Genomic DNA, 25,964 nt, shown 5'->3' on the forward strand with positions numbered 1-25,964 from the left:
AGAAGAAGAAGAAGAAGAAGAAGAAGAAGAAGAAGAAGAAGAAGAAGGAGGAGGAGGCGGCGGCGGCGGCGGCGGCCAGGTACAAATGCTCTTCCAAAGGAATGGTGGGGAGGCCTGAGACTCACCAGACCTGGAGGACAGACCAGAGTCAACAGTGACTCCAACAGCTCCAGCCTGGGTAGGTGGACAGACCCGAGTAGAAACAGACTATTTCCTCCTCTTACAAATAATCAGTTTGGGGGCGCCTGGGTGGCTCAGTCGGTTAAACGTCTGACTTCGGCTCAGGTCATGATCTCACGGTCCGTGAGTTCGAGCCCCGCGTCGGGCTCTGTGCTGACAGCTCAGAGCCTGGAGCCCGTTTCAGATTCTGTGTCTCCCTCTCTCTCTGACCCTCCCCCGTTCATGCTCTGTCTCTCTCTGTCTCAAAAATAATTAAACGTTAAACAAAAAAAAAATTTTTTTAAATAATCAGTTTGTCCATACCGACGGTAGTTAAGTATAAATGTAGTACGTCTCCAAAACAAATAAATAAATAAGAAAGTCTCCCTCCTTCCACCAAAGTCTACTTTCTACCGATTCGGAAGTTCGCGAGGGTGTGTGTGACTTTTGAGGGGAAGCTCGAAAATGAGGGGCGAGCAAGACAATCCGTTAGGTGAAGAGATCAGTATGTGTCCACAGCAGTTGGAAAAGGAAGTGCGGTGACAAGACAGACCAGAATGTGTAGATGCAAGAGCCCCTCTGCCCAGGTGACAGCTGGGAATGGAGTTGTCCCCGGGGAGAACAGTGAGTACAAGATCAGAGATCCAGGTCTTGGGGAATGCCTTCATTACAATTATTTCTTAGATCCTACTTTGAATGAGACCCTGTGGGGAGCACCGCCTGGCCTAAGGAAAGGTGTAAACAAAATAGGTTTGGTCAAGAGGCTGCAGGGAAGTGTAAATCCTGGGGCCTCACGGAATGAAGTCAAGGAACGAGCCAGTAGTAAAGCAGATGTCAGGCCTTTGCCACCAGATCTAGAAGTAAGACAAACAAAAAGCTAGGGGATCTGGCAAAAAGAGGCACCGGGGAGAGCAATTTCAGCGGGAGCCTGGGGGACAAAGCCAAATATTGAATTGATAGGAATTGCAGGTGAACAAGTGGAGGCTGGGGGGAAAAAAAAAAAACAAAACCATTTGATGACAGGTCGTTAACCCTTTGTCCAAAACCTTCGAAGTCTGATGGATTTCAGAACTCAGACTGTTTTGGATTCTAGAAAGGTGATACAGTGCCCATACTTTATTAGGTTCGATGTAACACACCCAACGGAGTTCAGAAGAAGACCCCATGATCACACATATTAATATTTCTGCCGTGAATCATACAAATATTCACACCAAGTGCCATAGATGAAGATCACAAGGTTTCTGCTTCGTCCTAAAATCTTTTGGGTGTTCAAAGCTCTTTGGTTTTCAGAGCAGTTCAAGCTTATTTTTGTACCTGGACTTTGTACCTGTATCATGGGCTTATTTTTGTACCTGGGCTAAAATCGTACGCTGCCACAAATAGTGAAGGTGCCCACGGGGTCTCGTGCATGCATTCTTCCTTTAAGCTGGACTGTAAGTGGCTTGACGACAGGATTCAAGTCTGATTACCTTTGGGAGCTCAGCGTAGGGCTGGTACCCAGCGCGGGGTACGCGCCCAGCGATGTTAGCTGCATTTCTAGTAATTCCTCTGTACAGGCCTGCTCACTGTCCCAACTTGGCTCTTTCTGTAGCCCGACCGCCAGCCCCCCATCCTCGGCCCAAACTCCAGACTTACTCCTCTATTGATATGCAACTGGCACATTCCATTTCTCTTCTTAAATCCAAACTCAATAGCCATCTGTTTGTTCTGGTATCCTAGCACTAATTGCCATTCCTGATTTTGTTGGATATGTTTGACCTGGTATTTTAGAACTAACTCTTAATTGTGTTTTTATTTAATATGGATAGCACATATAAAGCAAGAGCATAAGGAGTGCTATATAAATGCAAATTTTATTGTATTTCACTCCAGACCTCAGAGACTTGCCAAACTTCGTTCTGCTCTGAAGAAGTTTTCCCCTCAAGGGCTTAGGGAGGCTTCCTCTCTCTCTCTCTCTCTTTCTCTCTCTTTCCTTCCTCAGGCCTGGGTAAATAAAAAGACTGAACACCCATCATATACAAGCCAACGTCTCACCACCTGGTTCTCCAACATGAAGGGTTTAAGATTCTACTGTGTTTTGGGGCGCCTGGGTGGCGCAGTCGGTTAAGCGTCCGACTTCAGCCAGGTCACGATCTCGCGGTCCGTGAGTTCGAGCCCCGCGTCAGGCTCTGGGCTGATGGCTCGGAGCCTGGAGCCTGTTTCCGATTCTGTGTCTCCCTCTCTCTCTGCCCCTCCCCCGTTCATGCTCTGTCTCTCTCTGTCCCAAAAATAAATAAAAAACGTTGAAAAAAAAAATTTTAAAAAAAAAAAAAAGATTCTACTGTGTTTTGCGTAAAGTTAACAAATCTTACACCACGTTATGACATTTTTTGGCCCGCTTTCGTGAACTGATTGAGCATTTTGCATCAAGAAGCACCATCCTAAAAGGGGCGCTACCACCTTATTTAAAGTTTAAGTTGGCCGTGTGAAAAGGACTATTTGAATTTTCTACTTCTTGGAGAATAGATTCAGCGTCACAAAAATGTGCCATTAACCAGTTGATAATTGGTGCAACTTGTATGGTTCCATGGAAATTTTTCAGCATAAGCTATTCCACTTCCAGGAAGTGTCTACAGTTATTACTTTAATGAGATTTCAGATCTTGTAAGAATTGAATAAGGCATCAATTGGCATAGCAAAGAGTAACTCTCGCGCCTTGTGAATCATCCCATTCAGGGGCCACTGAGTCATCATGTTTGCTCTCTATGCTCAAGCCAGCCGTGCTGGCTGGCCCCCATGCCACATAAGAGTTTAGTGCTTCCACTGTCCAGGGTCTTAATTTTTAACTTCTTGCCCTGACCCCTTCCTCGGGCCACATTCCATGCAGCTTTCATGCCCTCTGGCTTTTTAGGTCATTGCCTATTCTCCATCTTTGGTTCCCCCCTCTCTTTAGACTTGGCCCTCAGATTATCTTCCTAGCTTTGACCTTGGCTCTCTCTCAGCCTAGCTGTGCCTGGGTAAATGAATGGATTTTGTTCTCAGTTCTCTCTTAGTCACTGATTCCAACCCGTTGTGTTCTTGAAACAGTCCAATAGGTTACACATGCCTACAATATGAACAGCATATTTCGTTTTCATCACTGGGAACAGAAAATACTTGCCATTTCAGGAATCTTTGTATCTCCGATGGTTTGTTTAATAACACTCTTTGTAGCCCAGAACTGGTCTTGGAAAATTACTAACATTCTCCATTTGTGGGGCATGGCCAGGCCAATGAATTGCTCCCAGCATTATCATGAAGTCTCCATTGATGTTGTATCTGAGGAGAATTGCCACATCAGGAAAGATATTCTGGGGGCACCTGGGCGGCTCAGTCGGTAAGCGGCCGACTTGGGCTCAGTTCATGATCTCACAGTTGGTGAGTTCGAGCCCCACGTCGGGCTTTGTGCTGACAGCTCAGAGCCTGGAGCCTGCTTCGGATTCTATGTCTCCTTCTCTCTCTGCTCCTCCCCAGCTCGCATTCTGTGTGTGTATCTCTCTCTCTCTCTCAAAAACAAATAAACATTAAAATTTTTGAAAAATTAAAAAAAAAGATATTCTGTTACTGCATGTTATGTTGTGTATGTCACCACGAGGTTGAATATCCCTTCAAGACGTCATCTGGCCTTTAGAAAACCAGAGGCAGACGACAGCTATAAAGATTGTAGGCATCGTATAGAAACTGAAAAGCCTTCCTTTGTTCACACTGGAGCACACTTGGGCACAAGTGTGACCAAGAAAGGGTGGTCCGGATGCAGAAAGTTAAGGACTAGAGGAAAACTAGAAGTAGAAAGCAATAAAGGGTCAAGATCTGAGAAAGTAAGGTGAAAACCTGAGCAGGATTCTATAATGAGACATCAAGGGTTCTGGAAGCTGGTAAGGGTTCTGGGCGCTGAAGGTTCTGGGAGCTGAAGAGCCACAACCAGAAGTAACTACGACAGACAAGCAAGGCCTGGCATCCAGAAAATCGTAAAGACCAGGAAGTCACCAGAAGCATGTCAAGGTCGGGAATCCGGGAAGTCAAGAGAGCTCTGTTGAGAGAGACGGTAGTTAAGGGCCTTGGTTAAGAGTCAGATAGAGCCTATCCTTATCTATATACTACATGATGACGCTGGGCAAGCTACTTATCTCTCTGAGCTCAGTTTTCTCATCTGAAAGCCAGGAATTCCAACAGTAGCCTGTGTCCCCCAGAGGGTGTCAGAATAAAATGGGCTTGTGCCTATAGTGTGTTCAGCCAAGTATCTGCCACCTAGAAACCACTGAAGACGTGGGTTCTAGGGGGTGAAGCAACAACAAGATATGAGAAGAACTGCCATCCGATTCCTTTTTATGCTTTATGATAGAATGGGGACTCGGACCAAAGCCTGATGGATCCTGAACCTGAAAGAATGAACAGGAACATAACTGCCCTCGGTTGAACGAGGGCCTTGTAGCTCCAGGGAAATCCTGACACCTGCCGGAAGCTGGGTGTGAGAAGAACGAGTCAGTGTTCACAGCAGACTGTCTGGAAGACAAGAAGGCAGCTCATTCCTTCAGCTAAATGGTCTCCATTTTACATTGACTCAAGCCCAGACGGCCAGCAATCCAAATGAAGTGCCTTATGTCCTCAAATTTTTTCTGAACCGCGCTCTGGAATCATCGTGCCCTTGGCTCACTTAAAGGGATGCTTAACAGCAGCCCTCTGAAGCTAGCTGTTGAAAATACAATGCTGTAGGGGCACCTGGGTGGCTCAGTTGAGCGTCCAACTTCGGCTGGGGTCGTGACTCATGGTTCATGAGTTCGAGCCCTGCATGGATCCTCTCCCTCTCTCTCTGCCTTCTCTGGATCTAGACCAGGGGCCCGGAAACTACAGCCCATGGGCAGATCCAGCCTACTGCCTGTTTATTGTTCCAACAAACACACTGATCCATTTGACGATTTCCTATGGCTGCTTTTATGACACAACAGCAAAATGATAGTTGAGACAGAAACAGTGTGACCAGAAGAGCCAAAAGTCCGTACTATCTGGCCCTTTACAGAAGTCGTTTGTCACCCCTTGCTCTAGACGTACTTCCTTCCAACCTTGTTCTCTTGATTTTTACCCCATTGTGTGTTTCGTAAGCCACGTCAAATTCATTTTGGAAGAAAGCAAGGTTATAAACACTCTGACGTTAAGGAGAGGCCATCCTATTCATTGTAGTTCTCAACGCGCACGCGCACACAGGAGACTGCGGGAAATTGAAACAACCCCTCCCTGGTGTTTGCATGGATATTCTACCCTAATGCAGGCCGTTACAGTCAGAGCAAAAGGAATGATCACATTTCCCCATCGTAGATTTCAGCCCTGGGTCTTAAGGATTCCTCTCTCTTAGACCTCACTAAAGTTGTCCTTCTTCTTAAGAGCTTTACTAAGTTCCTCCAAATAATCAGTTTTCAGCAGGTCCCACTGGAAGCTAAGAGAAGAAATGCCAGGCAAAGAGAAGGATGGCGTGCCACGGAAGCTTAGGGCTAGGAGAGCTGGAGTGCTCCTTCCCACTCAGCGCCAGGCTCAACATGGAAATTGGATCACGATGATGACAATTATGAAAAGTAAAAGCCTTAATTTTTTTCATAATTAAACCCACATGCACATGATAATTGCTGCTATGAGTTTAATGCCCAGGCTTGTTTCTCTTCCAAAAAAAAAAAAAAAAAAAAAAGTGAAAAATCAGTCAGGCTAGAACTTAGTAATGCTCTTGAATCTCACTTAATGAGGAGCAAAACATCTGATTTTTCAAGGTATTTGAGGTCCAGTTCCCTCTAGCTGAAAGTGGTTTTATTTTTCTCTCTCTCCACGCAGGGTTTTTCTGGGGAGTCTTTCATCAAAAGCCACCAGTGCAAGGGTATGTGTTTATTTTGTACAAGATTTACATGTTTTCCAAAATCAAGTTTCAATTAACAAAGCATTGTACGGACTTATCTAGCAAAATCCTGAAAATGCAAGTTGGCCATTAAAGCGTAAACCAGCATATTACTGAAATTGCACAATGATCTTCTTATTCTTAGTCTCAATGCAAAAGACGGCACTTAGGAAGAAAATTTATGGGTCGGGGTAAAATCAACACCAGGCCCTTTGAGAAATTTACTGACATTTACTGAGAAAGTAACTTTGGGGACTTTTCTGCAGGGAAAACTGTTCAAGCCTTAAGCAACTGCAATTATACTTTTAATCTTACAGAAAATACCGTCCTTATAATTTTCTTTAAATCCCGTGTGCCTAGTGTTTCAAAAGGGACTCCCCTCACCCCTGCCATTCACCTAGAAAGGAAATCAGTGCTTTACATTTTCTAGCGAAATCACAAGAAAAACTACGGAAGTATCTGTGTTGTGAAAGGAAAGCACACGCACGTCAAACGTCAAATTGTATATTGACAGCATCGGAAAGATACACGGCTTCATTTGGCTTCTTCGGAACATTCTTGACCATTTTTCCACCCACACAGGGAAACCAGGAGGGATGCAGGAATCAAAGAGCTGCATTCCCCGGTTGCCACAAAATACTCACACTTGGCAATTGGCAAAGAGTTGGGTCATCACTTTTAAATGATTACCAAGCAGCGAGGCGCTGAGGCCAAGCGCGAAGAAGTCTCCGTGGTCGCTTCTAGCGCTCCGTCCTCCGTGTCAACAACAGACCATGTCGTGTGCTCTGTTTCCAAATCTCCGTGTCTCGAGGGGAGCCATTCATTACTCAGCAGCACCCGTTTTGACATCATAAGTAAGACAAGAGCCGGCTGCTCCAGAAGGACTTTGACGTCCCTTTCAATGGTTTCTGCATCTAGTCCAATCGCACGGGTGTGGAAGTGTATTTATTGCAACCACAAGGATGTGCAAATTTATTTATAGTATAAATGGTGCTTTCTGCAAGTCCTAGCTGTCAACAACTTCTTATTTTCCTGGAGTGCTTTAGGAGCCAAGAATGTTTTGTTTCTTAAGCCTGGTACCTGGAGAGCTAAAATAACAATCTTGTTAATGAGAAGACAATGGAACTAACTGCTGTTTTGCAGCGTTTCCACGGGCCATACCTTTTAATTGCCGAGTGCTGGCAACTTAACAGACTGTAATGAGTACATTGTTCCTTTTTTTTTTTTTTTTTTTTTTTTTTTTTTTTTTTTGCACACAGCCCCCTTCGGCTGTTGCAAACGGGAGTTTGTTTTGTGTACAGAGCAGAGAAGACTCTTACTCAAAGCTGACGGCTGCGTTTTGGAGTGAGGGGTTTATTTTGACTGCTGAGGTGGGTCTTGATAGTTTGCATTCAGATGCAAGAGGAAAAAGAGATAAAGTGGATTAGCCTCAATCATCTGGGAGATGACATTTCTCACCGTGTTTGAAGTATTTTATGAATTAGAGAATGGGACTGATTTTGAAGCCTAAATTAATTTAATCTGTTTGCTTTTGTTTGATGCGGCAGCTGCAGCGACACACCCTAGTTCTTTGAAAATCTTCAGCTTCAAGGGTCTGGGCTTAGAAGAGCGAGGGCTGCGGGGGTGCCCCCTTGTTCCCTGGGTGGGGAAAGGAGTCGGTTTTCAATTTCCCCTGCTGGACGGCTGGCATTCTCCGACGGGGTTTTGTCTCTGACTTCAAGCTAGAAGCTCTCCCATATGCCCATCGTGCTTTTTGTTTGTTGGTTTAATGTTTTATCTACTTTGGGGAGAGTGCAAGTGGGGGGGGGGGGCGAGAGAGGGGGACCGAGGGATCCCAAGCAGGCTCCGTACCGGCAGCAGCGAGCGGGTGCTGGGGCTCGAACTCACAAACCAGCAGATCATGACCTGATGCAAAGCCGGAGCTCAAACGCGGGAACCACCCAGGCGCCTCTGTCTTGCTTTATATTAAAGGAGGAGTTGCCTGGCGAAGCCAAGGTGAAGGAAAGAAAGGAAATTGTTATCCCAACCCTATTCCCTCCCAGCACATTTTCATTAGGGAAAAAAATCTTCAGGGTAAAAGATGAAAGAGGCAGAAAGGTCCCTTTGGTCATGGCCCATTACCAGTGACTGACGCGTACTTTGCCACAAATTCAGCACTTCCCACAGCGTCTCCATTTGTGTTTAGAATCCGGATTTCTCTGGTGCTGTAGATGGGCCAGTACATTCCAGAGCTCAGTAACAGCCGTGCGTATATGTCCCGTAATCCTCGTTAACTCCGCCTGGGGAGATAGGGGCTGTGCATTCCCCATCAGGACAGAGAGAACGCATCTTTACGACAACACTGTCTGAATGTCTACAGGGCAATTTTTTCCAAAACTCTCAGTTCCCAGAGAGGAGAGTAGGTTAACTTGGTTCATTTTCAGTATCAATCGACTACCAGATCAGGTTGGCTTTTTACCATCTGATCCCCTGATGAGCATTCGACTATTTCAAAGGTGAGAGAGAGAAAAGTGAAATATGCCCCTATCATGCTATCATGGTGCTTTATTCAGGGTATCAGACAACAGAATTCACCCCCGCCCGCCCCCCCCCCGACCAATCTGGAAGGAAAATAGGCTGGCTGACTTTAGAAAACCAAGTACGTACTTGGCAATAATCAAGAAGAGGCAAGAATTATCCAGGACTGTCACATCACACCGGGCAGTTTCTGGTGGCAGACCATTCTTACAGGTCCACATGGCATTTATGGATTCCCTGCTATGAGGACCTTCGAGGTGGTAAGGTAGAAAAAAAAAAAAAAAAAAAAAACCTGATGAATTTTCTGGTGAATAACTGACTTACCGGGGCATTTGCCTGGTAATGCAAGTCGATCTGGACTCGTGTCCCAACATCGGCCACTTGAGGTGATCACAGGTATGAGTGCCCAGTTCCCTCTTTCCCACCAGCAATAGCTGTTACACAGTGGCAACTCTGTCCCTTCCAAATGGGCCCGGAGTAAAACCGGGGCTTTAAGTGAGGTTACAGATGGGGCCTTCTCTCTCTCTCTCTCTCTCTCTCTCTCTCTATATATATATATATTATTATTTTTAATTATTTATTTTGAGAGAGAGAGTGTGCAAAAGAGACAGAGAGTAGGAGAGGGGCAGAAAGAGGGAAAGAGAGAGAGAATCCCAAGTGGGCTCTGCACTGCCCATGACGGGGTTTGAACCCACGAACTTATAGATCATGAGTCGGTTGCTTAACCGACTGAGCCACCCAGGCGCCAGAGCTTTCTCTTCAGAGCGACTCAGCTCTTCCTCAGAAGCAGCGTGGGACGTGAATAACAAACACTCCGTTAGCAGCCTCCCTCTTAAAATGCTCTCTCTGCGTTGTGAAATATTGTTTAATGTTTTTTTTTTTAATTACTGTTTACATCTTTGCAAAGAAATGATTGTTTTCTAAAATCGATGCCAATGTGCTGCGTTTATTTTCTCAAGCCCGTCCGTTCCAAGATACAGCGTACATTTCACTCTCTGGGCCAAATGGCCCAGAACATGGAGTCAAAAATGCGCAGGTGAACTTTTCTCCATTAGACGGCTGGTTCCAACAAATCCATTGACGCAAACACCGCCAGAGATCAGGTTCTCAATGGTGAAGGGTAGCACAACATGTTGCCCCAAAATATGACCATGGGAGCTCAGGACCTGCCTCCCCCTAATATGCCAGTTTGGTACACGATTATTCTGCGCCATGAAACACTTGAAAAACAACAAATACAGTAAAGGCGTTCTCCGGACTCCCCTTATCCTCCTAGAGACAGACCCTCCGAAAGGAACTCAGTGGTCGTAAATGCCCCGCTGGGCAGTTGCATCAACCAGGGAAAGCTGACCTTTATCACAGGAGAAGAGACGAGACATGGACACTTTGTCACAATCTACCATAGAGGAGTGACAGCCCCCCTCTTCTCCGCATTTTTGGTCACCCATAATCAACGCCAAGTCCACAAGGAGATGATAGTCACTAGTAGCCTAACATGCCCTTCATTCACCTCATCACAGGGGCATCTAATCTCACATCATCACGGGGGGGGGGGGGGGTACAGCATCAAAAACATTTTGAGAGAGAGACCACAGTCATGGAACTTTTATTACAGTGAATTGCTAATGACTGTTTTATTTTATTATTTGTTTGTCCTTCATTTTATTTATTTGTTATTGTTGTTAATCTCTTGCTGTGTCTAAATTAAATGTACCATAGGTATGTGTGGAAAGGAAAAAACACAGTATACAGAGGGTTCGGTACTGTTAAAAAATTTCACCTGAGTAAACGTAAAGATCGAGTTGGCTTTATTAAGTGACTCATGAATCTGGCAGCACCCCATCCAGCAAGCTCCATGGACTTGGACTTGTACAAAACGGAAGATTTCTCTAGGAAGGAGGGTGGGACAAGAAGTCATTAGCAAAGGAAAAAAAGAAAAAGAAAAAAAAAAAAGATTGTTTCTGGCCAGGTTACCTTCCCTTAAGGGTAGGGAGGGGCAGGCGTGGGGAGGGCCCATGTGATAGATTACGCCATTGGTGTTGACCAGAAAATTCCAGGTTGATTGGCTTAAAATCCCATTCCAGGAAAGGTTTACACTGCAATTAAGCATTGGCTTGCTGTTTCTGAGGGCAAGTAACTCCACCTCGGGCCTGTGGTTTTCTTCTTAACAGTGCTACCTGGCAGTCTGGAAACATAGCCCCTGTGGATATGGGGGGATTACTATACCTCCCATCTACTCTATGGGCCCATTCATCTTTCCTGAAAATCATTTACTCTCCCCTAAGAGACCTAGATCTCCCCTTCGCTTTTGCTATTAAGACGGCATTTAAGCCTGAATTCTAACCCACCTCAGGTAGTTACCCATCTTTCCCTGTGTACCACCCCCAATACGTGAGATGTACATGTTAATAAACCCATTCGTTTTTTCTTGTTAATCTTCTTTTACTACAGAGATCTCAGCCAAGAACTCAAAGGATAGAGGGAAAATCATTTTTCCTTCCCCACAATGGGCAGTTTTCGAATTCCCTATTCCCAGGATCAGATATTTCTATGCAATCAGGGGGAAAGAGTAAAAACAAGATGGCGGAAAGAAGGAAAGACAACCCGGTACACCCAGGACACCGAGATGCTAACAATACACCCAGGACCTTGATAATTAAAAATAGGATTCAGATCTTACCATTTGTAACAACGTGGGTAGGACTGGTATTAGGCTAAGTGAAATAAGTCAGAGAAAGACAGATATCATATGTTTTCACTCATATGTGGAAGTTGAGAAACTTAACCAAAGACCATGGGGAAAGAAAAGGGAAGAGGGAAGGAAAAAAAAAAAAGTTACAGAGAGGGAGGTAAACCATAAGAGACTCTTAAATACAGAGGACAAACTGAAGGCTTAAGAGGGTGGGGAAAATGGGTGACGGGCATTGAGGAGGGCACTTGTTGGGATGAGCACTGGGTGTTGTATGTAAGTGATGAATCATGGGAATCTACTCCTGAAGCCAAGACTACACTGTATACACTGTATGTTAGCTACCTTGACAATAAATTATAGCTATATATATATTTAAAAAAAATAAGATTCAGTAGGCAGAGAGGGAAAGATTAGGACCTGATGTCCCTGGGTGGGGAAAAACACCTATTCTGGAACAACGCTGGGAATGTCTGACCAGAGTGAACCCCCTCAGGCATAAGGTTCCTCTTGAGAAGGTAACGTGACTCCCCCTTAGGTTCCCTTCCAGAATTTGACAAAAGACCTGACTACAAATAAATAGTAGACTATAAAATATATGACCCACAAGGAATGATATGTCCATAGACCACCCCTCAGACAATGGAATGGGGCCAACCAGGAACAGACAACACAGCACCTAGAGTCATCCAGCCAAATAAGGGTAGGACCTGAGACGGAACAAGAGGGAAGGAAAGGTGTGTGTGGGGGGGGGGGGGGGGGCGACCAAAACCTTATAAAACAGGGACCCTTGCCTACCTGCAGGCACGGGCACTCACTTTCGAGTGTCCCCTCTCTATAAAGAGAGGTTGCCTGCCATTCTTCCTTTCTGATCTGATACTCTAATAATCTTTTGCCTGCTGCTCATTTTATGCCCACCTCTTCACTCTTCGAAGCACCGTGACAACGAACCCCGGGCATGGAGGTAAAGAATCCTGCCACACTGGTACAGGGGGTGCTCCTGTCCCCGCTGCCCTCCGTCTCCCCCTCCACCTCTTCCACGGGACTGTGGTAGCAGGTTTTCACTTCACACGACAGCTGCGGAAAGTCACCAGACAGGGCGAATGTCCTCCACAGGCTCAACCCTCACGTGAGGCCCAGCCAGGCGGCCTCACACAATGCCACCTGCGGGCCATTGCCTTCTCACAGCACCACAGATTTCAGGTGCAGCTCCAGTGCGGTCAAAAGCGACCTGTTTTAAAAAGAGAGATCCTGGGGCGCCTGGGTGGCTCAGTGGGTTATGCATCTGACTCTTAATTTCAGCTCAGGTCATGATCTCATGGTTTTGTGGGTTCAAGTCCCATGTCAGGCTCTGCACACTGACCGTGTGGAGCCTGCTTGGGATTCTATCTCTCTTCATTCTCTGTCCCTCCCCTGCTCACATTCCCTCTCTCTCTCTAAGTAAACAAATACTCTTTTTTAATTTTTTTTTTTATTTTTTTTTGAGAGAGAGAGCGAGCGGGGAAGAAGCAGGGAGAGAGGGAGACACAGAATCCGAAGCAGGCTCCAGGCTCCGAGCTGTCAGCACAGAGCCCGATGCGGAGCTCGATCCCACGAACCGGGAGACCGTGACCTGAGCCGAAGTCGGCCGCTTAACTGAGCCACCCAGCTGCCTTGTAAATAAATAAACTTTAAAAAAATTAATACATGAGGGAGAGGGGAAAGCGGGCGATGGACATGGAGGAGGGCACCTGTCGGGATGAGCACTGGGTGTTGTATGGAAACCAATTTGACAATAAATTATATTCAATATATTAAAAAAATTAATTAATTTAAAAAAATAAATAAAAAGTCAACACAAGTAGAAGAGAGATCCCTACAGCCCGCAGGTCTGTTTGCCAAGCTTTCAGGGCCGGAGCTGTTTTCTCCATGAGGGCGAGGGCAGGGGAGTCTTGCTTCACTTCCTGGCAGAAGGGCACAGGGTGAAATGGCTCTGTACTGGCTAAGCCATCACTTGACTGCCCCAGAACTATTCACTGGGTTTCCACAGAGGAGATTCCGGACATGAACAGCTCCGCCCTATATGTAAAGTGTTTTGGATTCCGGTTCGGAAAGCTCTTGGAGCCACATGGACTTGGAAACCGTCAGGGCCCCTGACTTTTTGCCCAGGCACCTTGAGCCTAGAAAGCTTGAAGACAATTATAAATCTCCTTCAGCCCGCGGCCTCCCTGTGCGACGACAGAACAATCCCAAATCTGCAAGAGAAGGCCCTTGAGAGGTTAATGATCTTCCCCCTGCAACAGGGAAAACTCCCAGGGGAGCCCAGCAAGAATTCCAGGCTATTCTCCAGCTCTGGCTCCCGATTTTCATTTAAATCACACAGGCTCTCTAAACCTCTGTTTCCTCTTTGGTCACACAGGAACCATAATTCCTTCATGACGTTAATCGCGAAGGCACAGTTGTCAATGCTGTGGTGTTATTGTTACACCCGCCAACCCGCACCACGTCCTTCACGCTGGGGATGCATTTCCGAGGGCGCGTCTTCTTGTCTTTTTGGTAAGAAAATTGTTTGCAAGCAACTAAAGGACGGCCTCAGCCAAGATAAAATGAGAAACAATTCTTCTGGAAGACGTATGCGGCCGTCACTGGATTTTTCGAGGAAGGAAAACGCTCCTAATTAAGGCTTATCGGAGACTGTAGGTGTTGTCAAAATACACTTTCTGTTCTCTTTGTGTGTTTGTGTGATAAGTTATCAAGTCATCTACCTTTTTGAACACCCTTTCTGGGTAAAATGCCATACTAAATGTTGAGGGGGACAGAGACAAAGGTTAGGGAAAAAAAGACCCTCATGCAATTAATTTATGAACCCACCGTCGACATAATGTAGTCCAGGTACTAGTCTGCCATTGGCACAGCGACAGAATCTCAGTCGAGATGGCTGGAGAATGATCTAGTAGCTGTATACCCCGTGGGATGACAGAGGAGTGCATGCTCTCTAGAAAGAAGGGAAACCGATGGTCGGTTCACCAGCGCCCCCCCAACGGATAACATCACCGTCATCCTTCATAACAACCACACCAGAAGTTCAACGAGACGAGCACAGGAACAAGAAGTTATTTTTTAAATGGATAAAATGGCGACACTCGAATCTACACGGGATTTGACGAAACCAGCCCAACCACTCATACTGAGGGGTCTTCCGTAAGGAACGGCATTCCACTGCTTCCACTCAGTCTGGTTCTAGAGACCCGGTACATCTGAACGGATGGACATGTGGAAGGACCAGAGATGCCCTCCTTCTGCCCCCACAGCAATCCCAACGTGCTGCCGTGCTCTGCAGGGTTTTTCCTCTTCCAGGCCCCCCGCTTCAGGACACAGCTGTCCCCACCGGGCACTAACGGTGCCATAGATTCCATATCTTTTCCTTGTCTAGCTCTCCCTCCAAACGGTAAGTTCAATAAAGAACAGCGGCCGAGTCTGCCCTGCTCACCATTTACTGGGCACCTACTCTGTGTCCAGCAGTCAGAAAAGTGAGTGAAATCAAGTCCCTTTCCCCCGGGCAGCTTGCATTCCTGTGCACCCAAACGGGTAAACACACATCAGATGTGAGAGGAGCTAAGAAAAAAGCGGAAAGACAGGAATGGGATCCGGAGGTAGGTGCCGGGAAAGGCCTTGCCTTCCCAGGAGGAAATCTGGGAGGCGTGGTCCCAGAGGCAGGAGCCCCCCTGACCTGTTTGAGGAGCAGCCCTGGGTGGGGGTAAGGTTCAAGGAGAAGGGCTGTGATAAAGATTCAGATCGTTTTGCTAAGCAAAATGAGACGTTAGACAGTTTTGAACCGAGAGTGTTTAGTATCAGGGTTAAGGACATCAGTGAGGACATTGGATACGCCACCCCAAAATATGCCGCTTTGGCATAAGAATGCTTTTGAGCGGAAGACATTTGAGTTCCTGAAATCCCTTATCGGCCTAAAAGCACCAAAATAACTCAATTGTCTTAAGTCCCTCCCCAGAGAGCAACTCTAATCTCTTCTAGGAGAGAGAAGTACCACACCCAAGCAGACAGTACTACAAAACTATCTCCCATCTGTTTTACTAAGGTCCCATTTATCTTTCAAAAGTCATTTGTTCTCCCAGAGGTGTCCATTGGCCCCTCCCCCTCCCCTATCATGAAGGTACATAACCCCCCAAATCTAACCACTTCCTTGAGTCGCATTTCTTTGCGAACGCCCATGCCTAAGTAGGTAATTACATCTTTTATTCTCTTGCTGATCTGTTTTATGTCGATTTAATTTGCTGCTGATCTGTTTTATGTCGATTTAATTTGCAGGCCCCCTGAGCAAGAACTTAAGAGGATTGAGGAAAAGTTTTTTTCTCCCTAACATTGCCTTCTTCTCATCAGAAGCCTTTTGTTCCAACGGTAGCCCATTCATATTTAAGTTGAACATATGAAAACATGTTTGTTCTCAGATTTTGTGAAATGATCTGATAAAACATATATGTTCCCATCTAAAAATATATAATTATGTTTAATTCCTCAAAAAAATGTCCTGCATATTGCATTATTTTCTAAAATCTCAGAAGATAGTTCTTTAAGGGGCCTACCTATGTTCTAACCTCAGGATTGTTGAATTTTGTCCTCTCAAAGTGGGGAACCAGGACCTCTTTCCTCAAAGATAGGGGAACCAGGACTTTGCTGATGACAGCTGTTGGGGAGGGCAAAGGGATAGGCCAGAGATAAATGAACCAAGGCCAGTAGGCCAATGGAGTGCTCTAGGATGGATTTTTTTTTCTCTCTCTCTCTCTTAGAATGAATGTTTAGTCCTGCATCAACACTTAAACACTGTCAACCTTCCACACCAGAAACAATCCTTTTAATAATGCTTACACTTTCTTAAGAGAATATTGAAACACTTTTCCATTGTCTTAGTTGGGAAACTGGACGGCTAGAAACTCAAGAGAGGTTAAATACTTAACTGATACCCAGAGGTCAGCTACTGTCCCGGAAATGGAACGTAGAAGAGAATTCAGTGAGCCTGGTTCCCATCAATCACAGACATTTCATCTTGATCTAAGTTACGTTCTTAGTATCTGTGTAACTTTGTCAAGTTAGACTATACACCCTATTGGTCATACACTATTTACCTACTGAGCCCTTTGATGTCTTAATTATATTTGACTTGAGGAGATTTAAAGTTCAGTGGCCAGAATCCAGGGCCGGTCTCCTTATGTTCCAAAGAACTCCAAGAACAACACAAATACCGGGAAAGCAAAGTGTCCCAGGAAAAGGGCTTTCCCACCAGCTTATAAATGGATGATTCCCCAGAGCACCGTGCAAACCAAGAAATTAGATCTTTCTCGACCCCCCACCCCTCACCATCCCCCTTTGCTGTATGTCTTATTTCTTATTACTTTAATTAAGTTTCCGACATCATCCCAGCGAAGGCTTTGTATTCATGCAGTCTTGCAGAAAATAGCCCAGAGCCCCACAATGGCAGCAGTAAACCGGAGAACTCAGTCACCCACGCGCGGCCTCCACCCTCTCCCCTGCCATTAAAATGTCAACGTTATTAAAGGCAGCAATCAGGGAACCAAACCTCTACCTGAAGAGAAGGCATCTGGTTGTGTCGGTCTTGGCTTTCTGGTCCTTCTTCACCCCCTACTCTAGTCGTGTCCCCTCCCCCAACCCATACAAGGATTGGTCCCTCACTCTTCCAAAGCTGGGGCAGCTGCTCTCTCTGCAGAAACAGGCTTCAGCAGTCCAGTTGCCCCAGTGGCCCAGCCTCAGGGATCACCACCCCTTACGTGGGGTGCCAAGCCCCACGGAACGGTTGCCGGAAATAGGGTCTCCACATAGGCTCCCAGACGGAGCGGAAAGAGGGGTTTTGGAAGCTCGTGCACTTGAAAGAAACAAACTGCAGGAGTGGGGGGGGGGGGGGGCTCAGTCAGTTGAGTGTCCGACTTTGGCTCAGGTCATGATCTCGCGGTTCCTGAGCTTGAGCCCCACATCGGGCTCACTGCTGTCAGCGCAGAGCCAGCTTCGGGTCCTGTGTCCCTCTCTCTCTCTGCCCCTCCCCCGCTTGCACTCTCTCAAAAGTAAATAAAAAACAAAACAGAACAAACAAATTGCATCTCAACCGTGAGTTATCCGGGGAAGTTATGGCCTTCTGAGGACCTCTCATATTGGTAGCTTCCTGTTCTATTTCTGGCTCCCATTTACAAAAAAGAGACATCAGTCCAAAGAGCTCCCAATGTTTTTTCTACTCACGCAAGACAACGTAGACCTTAATTTTCAATATAATCTATGAACGTGTCTTCAACAGGAGCGATTCAGCTCTTAAATCTGACCCAGAAGAATATCTTGCATTTTCTAATTTCCAGAGAACATTCTAGCGTATGAAGTGCTTCGCCTACATTTCTTCATCAGGCCCTCAGGGCAGGTGAGGGAGCTGGAGACATCCCGGTTTTACCATGGCTTCCGGTTCCTGGTGCAGGGCCCTCCACACCCCGGTGTAGTGCTGTAACGGGACAGTGTTCCAAGAACACTTAGCCAAGTTTCATTCTAAGAATGAACTTAGCCAAGTTTCATTCTAACAGACTGGCACACAATGCCCAGCTACTTTTAAGACTTTGCACACTTCACTCAGCAAATATTTATCTAGCCCCTAACTATGCCAGCCTCTGGCTAGGGAGTGAGGGTACCGTCGAGAAGAAGTGAACAGAAGTATGACGTGACGTGACACTAACCTGTGATACAGAGTAATGTGAGTGTGATGCAAAGCACACGTAAAGTTGCAACTTCTGAAGATAGAGGATGCTAAGTCAAGGAGAGCTTCCTGGAGGAAGTGACCCCCCCAAGCTGAGAAGGAGGACTGGAGCATCTAGAGAGGAGAGGAGGGAGCGATAGATAGTACAAGGAGGGCAACCACTCTGGAAAGGCGCTGTGATGGGCAGAAATGGATGGGAAGGGGCCCCAAGAAGGCCACCGTGGGGAGCACAGGGCACCAGAAGCATGGGGCCAGCAGGACTACGCTGGAGACAGAAGGGGGCGCCAATGTGCAGGGATCTCTACGTTGGGTCCCAGCTCAGTACTTCTTTTCAGGGTAACAGGAAGCCATTGAAGGAGAGTGTTGTGATGAGGTGGTTATTTTATTTACTTATTTCATTTATTTATGTTTATTTGTTTTTGAGAGAGAGAGCACCGCGCGCACAAGCGAGGGAGGGGCAGAGAGAGAGAGGGACAGAGAATCCAAAGTAGGTTCCGTGCTGTCAGTGCAGAGCTCCATGTGGGGCTCGAACTCACGAACTACGAGATCATAAACTGAGCTGAGATCAAGAGTCGGTCCCTTAACCGACTGTGTCACCCAGGTGCCCAGAGATGGTTGTTTTCAATAACATGCTGAGGGACTGTGAAAGGAAGGGGTCCGAGTGGGAAAGGTAAATACGTTCGGGTGTTACTGAAGCAACTCACAGGAGAGATAATAAAGCCAGGACTGGAGTGGCAGCGTGGAGAGGGAGCAGAGCCCCAAAACAGGAGACCCAGGGCGCTAATGATGGATGGCATATGGGAAATGGGGAAGAGGGAAATGTCAAGGTGTCATTAAAAGACAGTCACACAAGGGACACCTGGGTGGCTTAGTCGGTTAAGCTACCACTCTTGATTTTGGCTCAAGGCATGATCTCACAGTCATGAGATCGAGCCCTGCATGGGGCTCCGTGCTCGGTGGGGAGCCTGCTTAAGATTCTCTCCAGGCCCCCTCTTACTCTGCCCCTCCCCTGCTTGCGCTCGCGCTCTCTCTCTCTCTCTCTCTCTCTCTCTCTCTCTCTCTCTCTCTCAAAATAAATAATAAAATAAAACAAATACAAATATTCACTTAAAATAGTTAAATATATATGTAACACGTGTCTGGTGTCATGGCTGATGCCCCCCTAAGCAAGTATAAGCCGTAGTGCAGTTTCCAGAGTGGGAACCCGTGAAGTGGTCCGGCAGGTTCTGGCAGCTTAGCTTAGAAAGCGCCTGTTACCCGCCAACGTCTTGTTTATTGGAGGCGTAACCACACAGACCTGACTGGTTCTTTAACGCTCAGGGTGTTTAAGTAACTGGCCCAAAGTGAGGACAGAGCCATGGTTCACTGCTGAAGACAGAACCAGGTAGGAACTCAGAAATCGTGGCTGAGGAGATGAGAGCAATGCTATTTTCAGAGTCTAAGAGTTAACGTCCTGTGGGTCTAAGGAGGTGAAACGAAATAGCATTCAAACAAAATTTCACTGGAGTGCCAATGTATTGCTGTGCAAGGATAAGAATGAGATGTACCACCCACTCCAGAAATATTTTTATGCTTTAAGGTATTTAAAGGTCCTTTAAGGTATCGAAAGCCTGAATGCAGGGGTGCCTGGGTGGCTCAGTCAGTTAAGCATCTGACTTCAGCTCAGGTCATGATCTTGCAGTTCATGGGTTCGAGGCCCGCATCGGGCTCTGTGCTGACAGCTCAGAGCCTGGAGCCTGCTTCAGATTCTGTGCCTCCCTCTCCCTCTGCCCCTCCCCAATCATGTTCTATCTCTGTCTCAAAAATAAATAAGAAAACATTAAACAGGGGCGCCTGGGTGGCTCAGTCAGTTAAGCATCCGACTCTTGATTTTGGCTCAGGTCACGATCCCACGGTTCGTGGGTTCCAGCCCCACATCAGGCTCTGCACTGTCTATACCGAGCCTGCTTTGGATTCTGTCTCCCTCTCTCTCTGCCTCACCCCCCCCTCAATGTAAATAAACTTTTTAAAAAGTGGATAATAATAATAATAATACCTATTTTCCAGGATTGTTGTGAGGACCAAGGGAGTTAATTCATGCAAAGCTCAGCACCTTTGTGGACCACTCTCCCTCAACCACTATTTAACTACATATATACCCTTCTTTTCCTTTCTTCAGAGCCCTCCCACATGCATTTTCCTTCACAAAACACTCTGTGTCTGGCTGCTTATATTCATCCTTTGCAAGTTGTCAGACCAAGAACAGCAGAAAAAGATACAGGGGCCAAAGCTGAGCGCGCGCACACACACACACGCGCGCGCACACACACACACACGGATGTAAGTCAGCAGGACTATGCTACTAGGAATACAGGCAGTGTCTACATGAAATCCTTGTGTCCCAAGAGGAATAACATGAGACCTTGGTGCAGGAAGTAACCACACTATTTCCCTCCGTATTAACTTGACCTTTATAAGAATATCTCATCCTTTTGTGGTCCCTGACATTTTGTCTTAAAAAAAATTTTTTTTTAATGTTTATTTATTTTTGAGAGAGAGAGAGAGAGAGAGAGAGTGTGTGTGTGTGTGTGTGTGTGTGTGTGTTCAGGGGAGGGGCAGAGAGAAAGGGAGACACAGACTCCAAAGCAGTCCCCAGGCTCTGAGCCGTCAGCACAGAGCCCGATGTGGGGGTTCCAACTCACAGACCACAGGATCATACCCCAAGCGGAAGTCAGACATTTTACCCACTGAGCCACCCAGGCACCGCCCCCCTTTTTTGGGTAATGTTAATTTATTTTTGAGAGAGAGTGAGCAGACACACAAGCAGGGGAGGGACAGAGACAGAGGGAGGCACAGAATCCAAAGCCGGCTCCAGGCTCTGCGCTGTCAGCACAGAGCCTGACGCGGGGCCCGAACCCACGAATCTCAAGATCACCACCTGAGCCAAAGTCGGACGCTTAACCGACGGAGCCACCTGGGGAACCCTTTTTTTTTTTAATGCCGTTGTGAATGTATTGGGGAGACAGACTCCCCAGCCTCTAAATAAAGCTTTTTGTTTTTTTAATTCCTTGGTCTCCTGCAAAGCAAAGCTGTTTGTGCATGGCTTCTCCAGTCTTCCTTACCCTCCCCTGCAGGCCATCCGTAGGCTAAGTTTGCCAGTATCCTCACTGCTCCTGCCCCCATCTCAGACCTCACGTTAGACTTTATCTTCCTCTTAATCTCTCCCCCTCTCCCTGCCCCTCCCCCCACTCCTGATTCCCCTGAGCTACTCCCTATTTACATATGCCTCTCCCTACTATCTCTATCAGAGTTTGTTCCGAAGTCTACCGAGCTAGTGTCTCCTTAAACCTCTGCCCCTCTAACTACAGTCATTCACCCCCAGTCCCGCACCTTAGGACCTCAACCTCATACCCTGGGGCACAAGAGCCCCCTAACTCCACCCAGATCCGTACTAAGAAGGCAATGTGCCCAGAGGCAGCTGCGTTCTGAACATACCCATCAGACTTTTCCCAGCTTCATTTTTTCTGGCCTTTCTTAGAAAAGGGATCTTTTACCACAAGCAATCAGGACTTCGGTTGCCCGTTCTGTCCCAGAGAAGTCCACACGAGACAACACAGGGACAAGAGTTCATCTGGCAAGTCTCTGAGAGCCTTACAAATGTGAGACCCTGTTTTCGGTTCGGGCGAGCCCTGCCGGGCTGGGGCCTCCTGCTCCCGGCCTGTAGTCACCCATGAGCCCCCTGGCCTCTGGACAGGCCGCCTGGTCCTCAGGCCGAGGGGCCCCGAGCCACCCAGCCAGCAGGAGCGGCAAGGTTTGTGGTCAGGTGAGCAGGCCGCCGGTACGAGTACATCTAAAGACCCTTCTGTTGTTCTCCTTCAAATAACTTCCAAAGGGGAATATCTTAGAAAAATCTGAGAGCATTCAAAGAACAAAGATGTGAAAGGGGCTGGGAAATAGGACCCTTGAGGAATGGGGGAAAGAAGCTAGGATTCTTAGTCTGAGGGAGAGAAGGCCCAGAGGCCATTTAACAATGGCCAGCAAGGTTTAAAGGGATATTCCTGGGAGGGGGGGGGGGGCCCAGGCCAGCTGCTCACTGTCTCCAGTGAGGACCAAACAAAAGGAAACGCACTGCCGGCTTCCACATGAGTGATTCCAGCGAGAAAACAATCTGTGCCAAGGAGGACGTCGAACCTGGGGTAAGTTATCGGGGGGCAATCGGGGCCTCTCCTTCTCTGGAGCTCTTGGCAAGTGAAGGGAGGGGGGGGCCCATTTTCTCGGGCAGGTCGGGGCGACCCCGTCAGGTCAGCCGGGGAGGGGGAGGGAGGGGAGGCCCGCGCAGTGTCCCCGCGTCCCTGCGGCTTCCTTCCACCCAGAGCCTCTGTGCTTTTGTCCTGGTTTTTGGACTCTGGCATTCGCAGAATTGAGTCAGGGAAGAGGTAAAAGGGAAGGCATGCCAGGAATGAGAACGAGGAAGAGAAATGGAGTCCTTTTCCGTGGGAGAGGGAAGGAGGCGCCGCAGGTAACTAACCGCAGGCCCTTAGTAACTGCCCTTCTCCTAAGTAAGAATCTCTCACTTTTTCATATGAAAATTAGCTTCCCTATCAATACACTAATTGGCCATTCTTTTCCTTTCTTTCCAGGTTTCCTGGCATCCCTTTGTGGGCTCCCTTTACACCTCCAGTATTAGCCTGTTTCAGTCTCCCGCACAACAAAAGCCAAAGACAGATTCTTACCGTTGAATCCGAGCACTTTGCAAAGCCAAAGCCAAAATCTTTGGTATGACATTACCCAGCACTTAATTCCTAAATGTTTTTCTTAGTTTTCATCCTCTAAGGCCTTTGGGTGTCTCTCCAGCCTTCAGCTTTCTTATTAAGTCCAATACTAAGGGATGATCCTATGTCCCCAGAGCCAGTGTCGTTGACTCAGATGGCCCTCCGGGCACAGTCACACCCATCCGCTGGGCTGAAACACCACCTCCCCGTGGGAGGCAGGGCCACTCCGGGAGCTGGCCAGGGATGGCTGCACTCGTGGGGTGGGAGAGTGACATCAATGGCTGCACTCGTGGGGTGGGAGAGTGACATCGTCTGTCTCTGGCGTCTGCTTCCACTCAGGAAAGAAGGGACATTTGTCTCAAGAGTTGCATCCAGTGTCCAAGGGTGTGCCCATGGAGGGCCCACCCTCAGGACCACCTTCCTCAGGCAGCGGCAGTCACAGGTACCAGGCTGTGAACTCCACCGGGGCTGGACCTTCTCTGTCTTCTACACTGTGCGTGTCTCTGGTGCCCAGGACAGTGGCTGGCACACAGTGGGAGACAAGTCGGTACTAATAGTCACAGGACAAACTGATGCCTGAACAGAAGCAGGCCTTGGAGACCATCCGTTCCTGGCCTCCATTCTAGGCAGAGAAAGTTCAGTACAGGGCCCTTCCCACACCTGTCGGAATCCTTGAAGGCCATCTGCAATGTCTCATTTCCTCGCCTGGGAATAAATACCTTTTCTTGCGAATTAGTCCATGCTGAAAGTTACTGGGTACTAAAGAATTAGTGTGTGTGTTCTCTCTCTCTCTCTGTCTCTCTCTGTCTCTCTCTCTCTCTCTCGGATTCTAGGCCTGAGGCTGACCTCTCCCCCAAGTCCCTCCGGCACCAGCCCCTCCCTTGCTTGGCAATGGGCATTCATCCCCAGAGTCAGAGGAGAAACTCCAGGGCGCCGGAATTCTTGAGTCGGTGCCGAGAAATAGCCAGCTGAAGCAGAACCCTTTGAGAGCAGAGCTGCGTGCATTTGCCAAGGTCAGATTCTGCCGGCTGCCGCAGGAGCTCATGCCCACATGGCCCAACCCAAGCAGGGTGAGCACAGAGCTGGCCCTCCCAAGACAGTGATGCTTGGAGGGCCCCAGGGAGCCCTGACGTCACCCCAGCCCGGGACTGCCAGCAACTCAGCGCCCAAGAAGCCAGGCTGTGCTTCCGGAGTCTGTACTGAGGTGAGAGGCGGTAAAAACCACCACTTGGTGGCACTTCTGGCTCCCAGACCTGGCTGTGTGTGCCCCTGAACCACCTGGGAGATTTCTGGAAGCAGATCAGCTGCACCCTGGCCCAGATCGCAAAGGGTAGGCCCCGGAATCTGCATTTGTAAAAAATGTTTATTTTTGAGAGAGAGAGTGGGAGCAGGGGAGGAGCAGAGCGAGAGGGGGACAGAGGATCCGAACAGTGAGATCATGACCTGAGCCGAGGTCGGACACTTAACCAACTGAGCCAGCCAGGCGCCCCAGACTCTGAGTTTTTAAAACCGCTCCGACAGATTTGGACAATCCAGTTTGGGAATGACTTCCCTAAAGGCTGACGGACCTCCATTCTCTCCCCTCTTTCTACAACTCTTTTCTTTTTTTTTTTTTAATTTTTTTTTAACGTTTATTTATTTTTGAGACAGAGACAGAGCATGAATGGGGGAGGGTCAGAGAGAGGGAGACACAGAATCTGAAACAGGCTCCAGGCTCTGAGCTGTCAGCACAGAGCCCGACGCGGGGCTCGAACTCACGGACCGCGAGATCATGACCTGAGCTGAAGTCGGCCGCTTAACCGACTGAGCCACCCAGGCGCCCCTCTGCAACTCTTTTCTGCCCACCAGGAGGGAATCTGGCTCATCAAGTTACACAGGTTGACTGTCAGCATCACTAAGCCTTATCTGCCATTTCCAGGATGAGCCCACGTCTGTGCTCCTGAGTCATGTGTGAGTGGACACCCCAAAGCAGAATCCCTGCTAACTAACATGAGTTTGGCTTTTCCTCTGTTAGGAAGTAGGAGATGAAAGACAATTGCAGGGGTGCCTGGTGGCCCACAGTTTGTGGGATCGAGCCCCACGCTGGGCTCGGCACTGACAGCGTGGACCCTGCTTGGGATTCTCTCCCCCAACCCTGCCCCTCCCACCACTCGAGCATGCATGCTGTATTTCTCAAAATAAGTAAGTAAAGTTAAAAAAAGGGAAGGGAAGGGAAGGGAAGGGAAGGGAAGGGAAGGGAGGAAGAGAAGAGAAGAGAAGAGAAGAGAAGAGAAGAGAAGAGAAGAGAAGAGAAAGGCAATTGCAAATTTTCATTTATTCAATTCAAGAAATCCTAGCACCTCTCTATCTCAGAGAGGGGTAGCAAAGGAGACCAAGCCACATTCCTTAATGTCAGGCGCTGGGCATCATGGTGGGAACTGGACTTGTAAACGCCTGGGCCAGAAGAGGAAGCTGATAGAAGCTCCCTTTCCTGCAGGGAAGCCATCTTTACTGGGACTGAGCTCTGGGAGGGTTATGCTCAATCGGAACCTGAAAGATAGGTGCTCTATACTGTTACCTGCAGGCTCTGGTCCCAAGCATGTTCCAGGTGAGGGGACACGTAAGGATTTCTGGGGTTAGCTCTGCGTCACCACTTGGCTGGCTCCAGCCCTCTCCGTTGCCTGTGCACCCGGCGCTGGGCTCTCCACTGACTCCATGGGATGGAGCCCTTGTGCTTAACTTCCAGTCCAAGGACTCTTTCAGTGGCCGGGGTGTTTGACACCTGCCCCTGACTCCAGTTCCTTCTTTGGCTTCTCTTGCCCCGTCTCTGCCCCCAAATCCTCGTCCCTATGTCCCACAGCCTCTGATCCACTGCTAGACTTCATCCACAGCCTGCTGCCAATCCCCTCTGTCACGATTGCCCCCACTTGCCCCAACCCTACCGATTGCCCCTTGCTGGTCTCCAGAACCCTCACCACCTGCTCTTGCGAATGTCACTCTTCCCCACAGCCCCCCTCTCCTGATACCACGCTCTGCCTGCTTCATTTCTTTCACCTGTGATTCTCCCCTCCCCCACGACTTTCGTCTCCTTCCACCTCCAATGGGAGCATCTGATAATACAAGTCATAAGTTCAAAGGGCACACTTAGATTTTATATATAAATAACTACCTGTTTTCTTTACTGTTACTGTCATACAGTTAGTGCCCTTTTAACCAATGAGGTCTCCT

Source organism: Panthera uncia, chromosome B4 (assembly GCF_023721935.1).
Source record: "Panthera uncia isolate 11264 chromosome B4, Puncia_PCG_1.0, whole genome shotgun sequence".
NCBI classification, from domain to species: domain Eukaryota; kingdom Metazoa; phylum Chordata; class Mammalia; order Carnivora; family Felidae; genus Panthera; species Panthera uncia.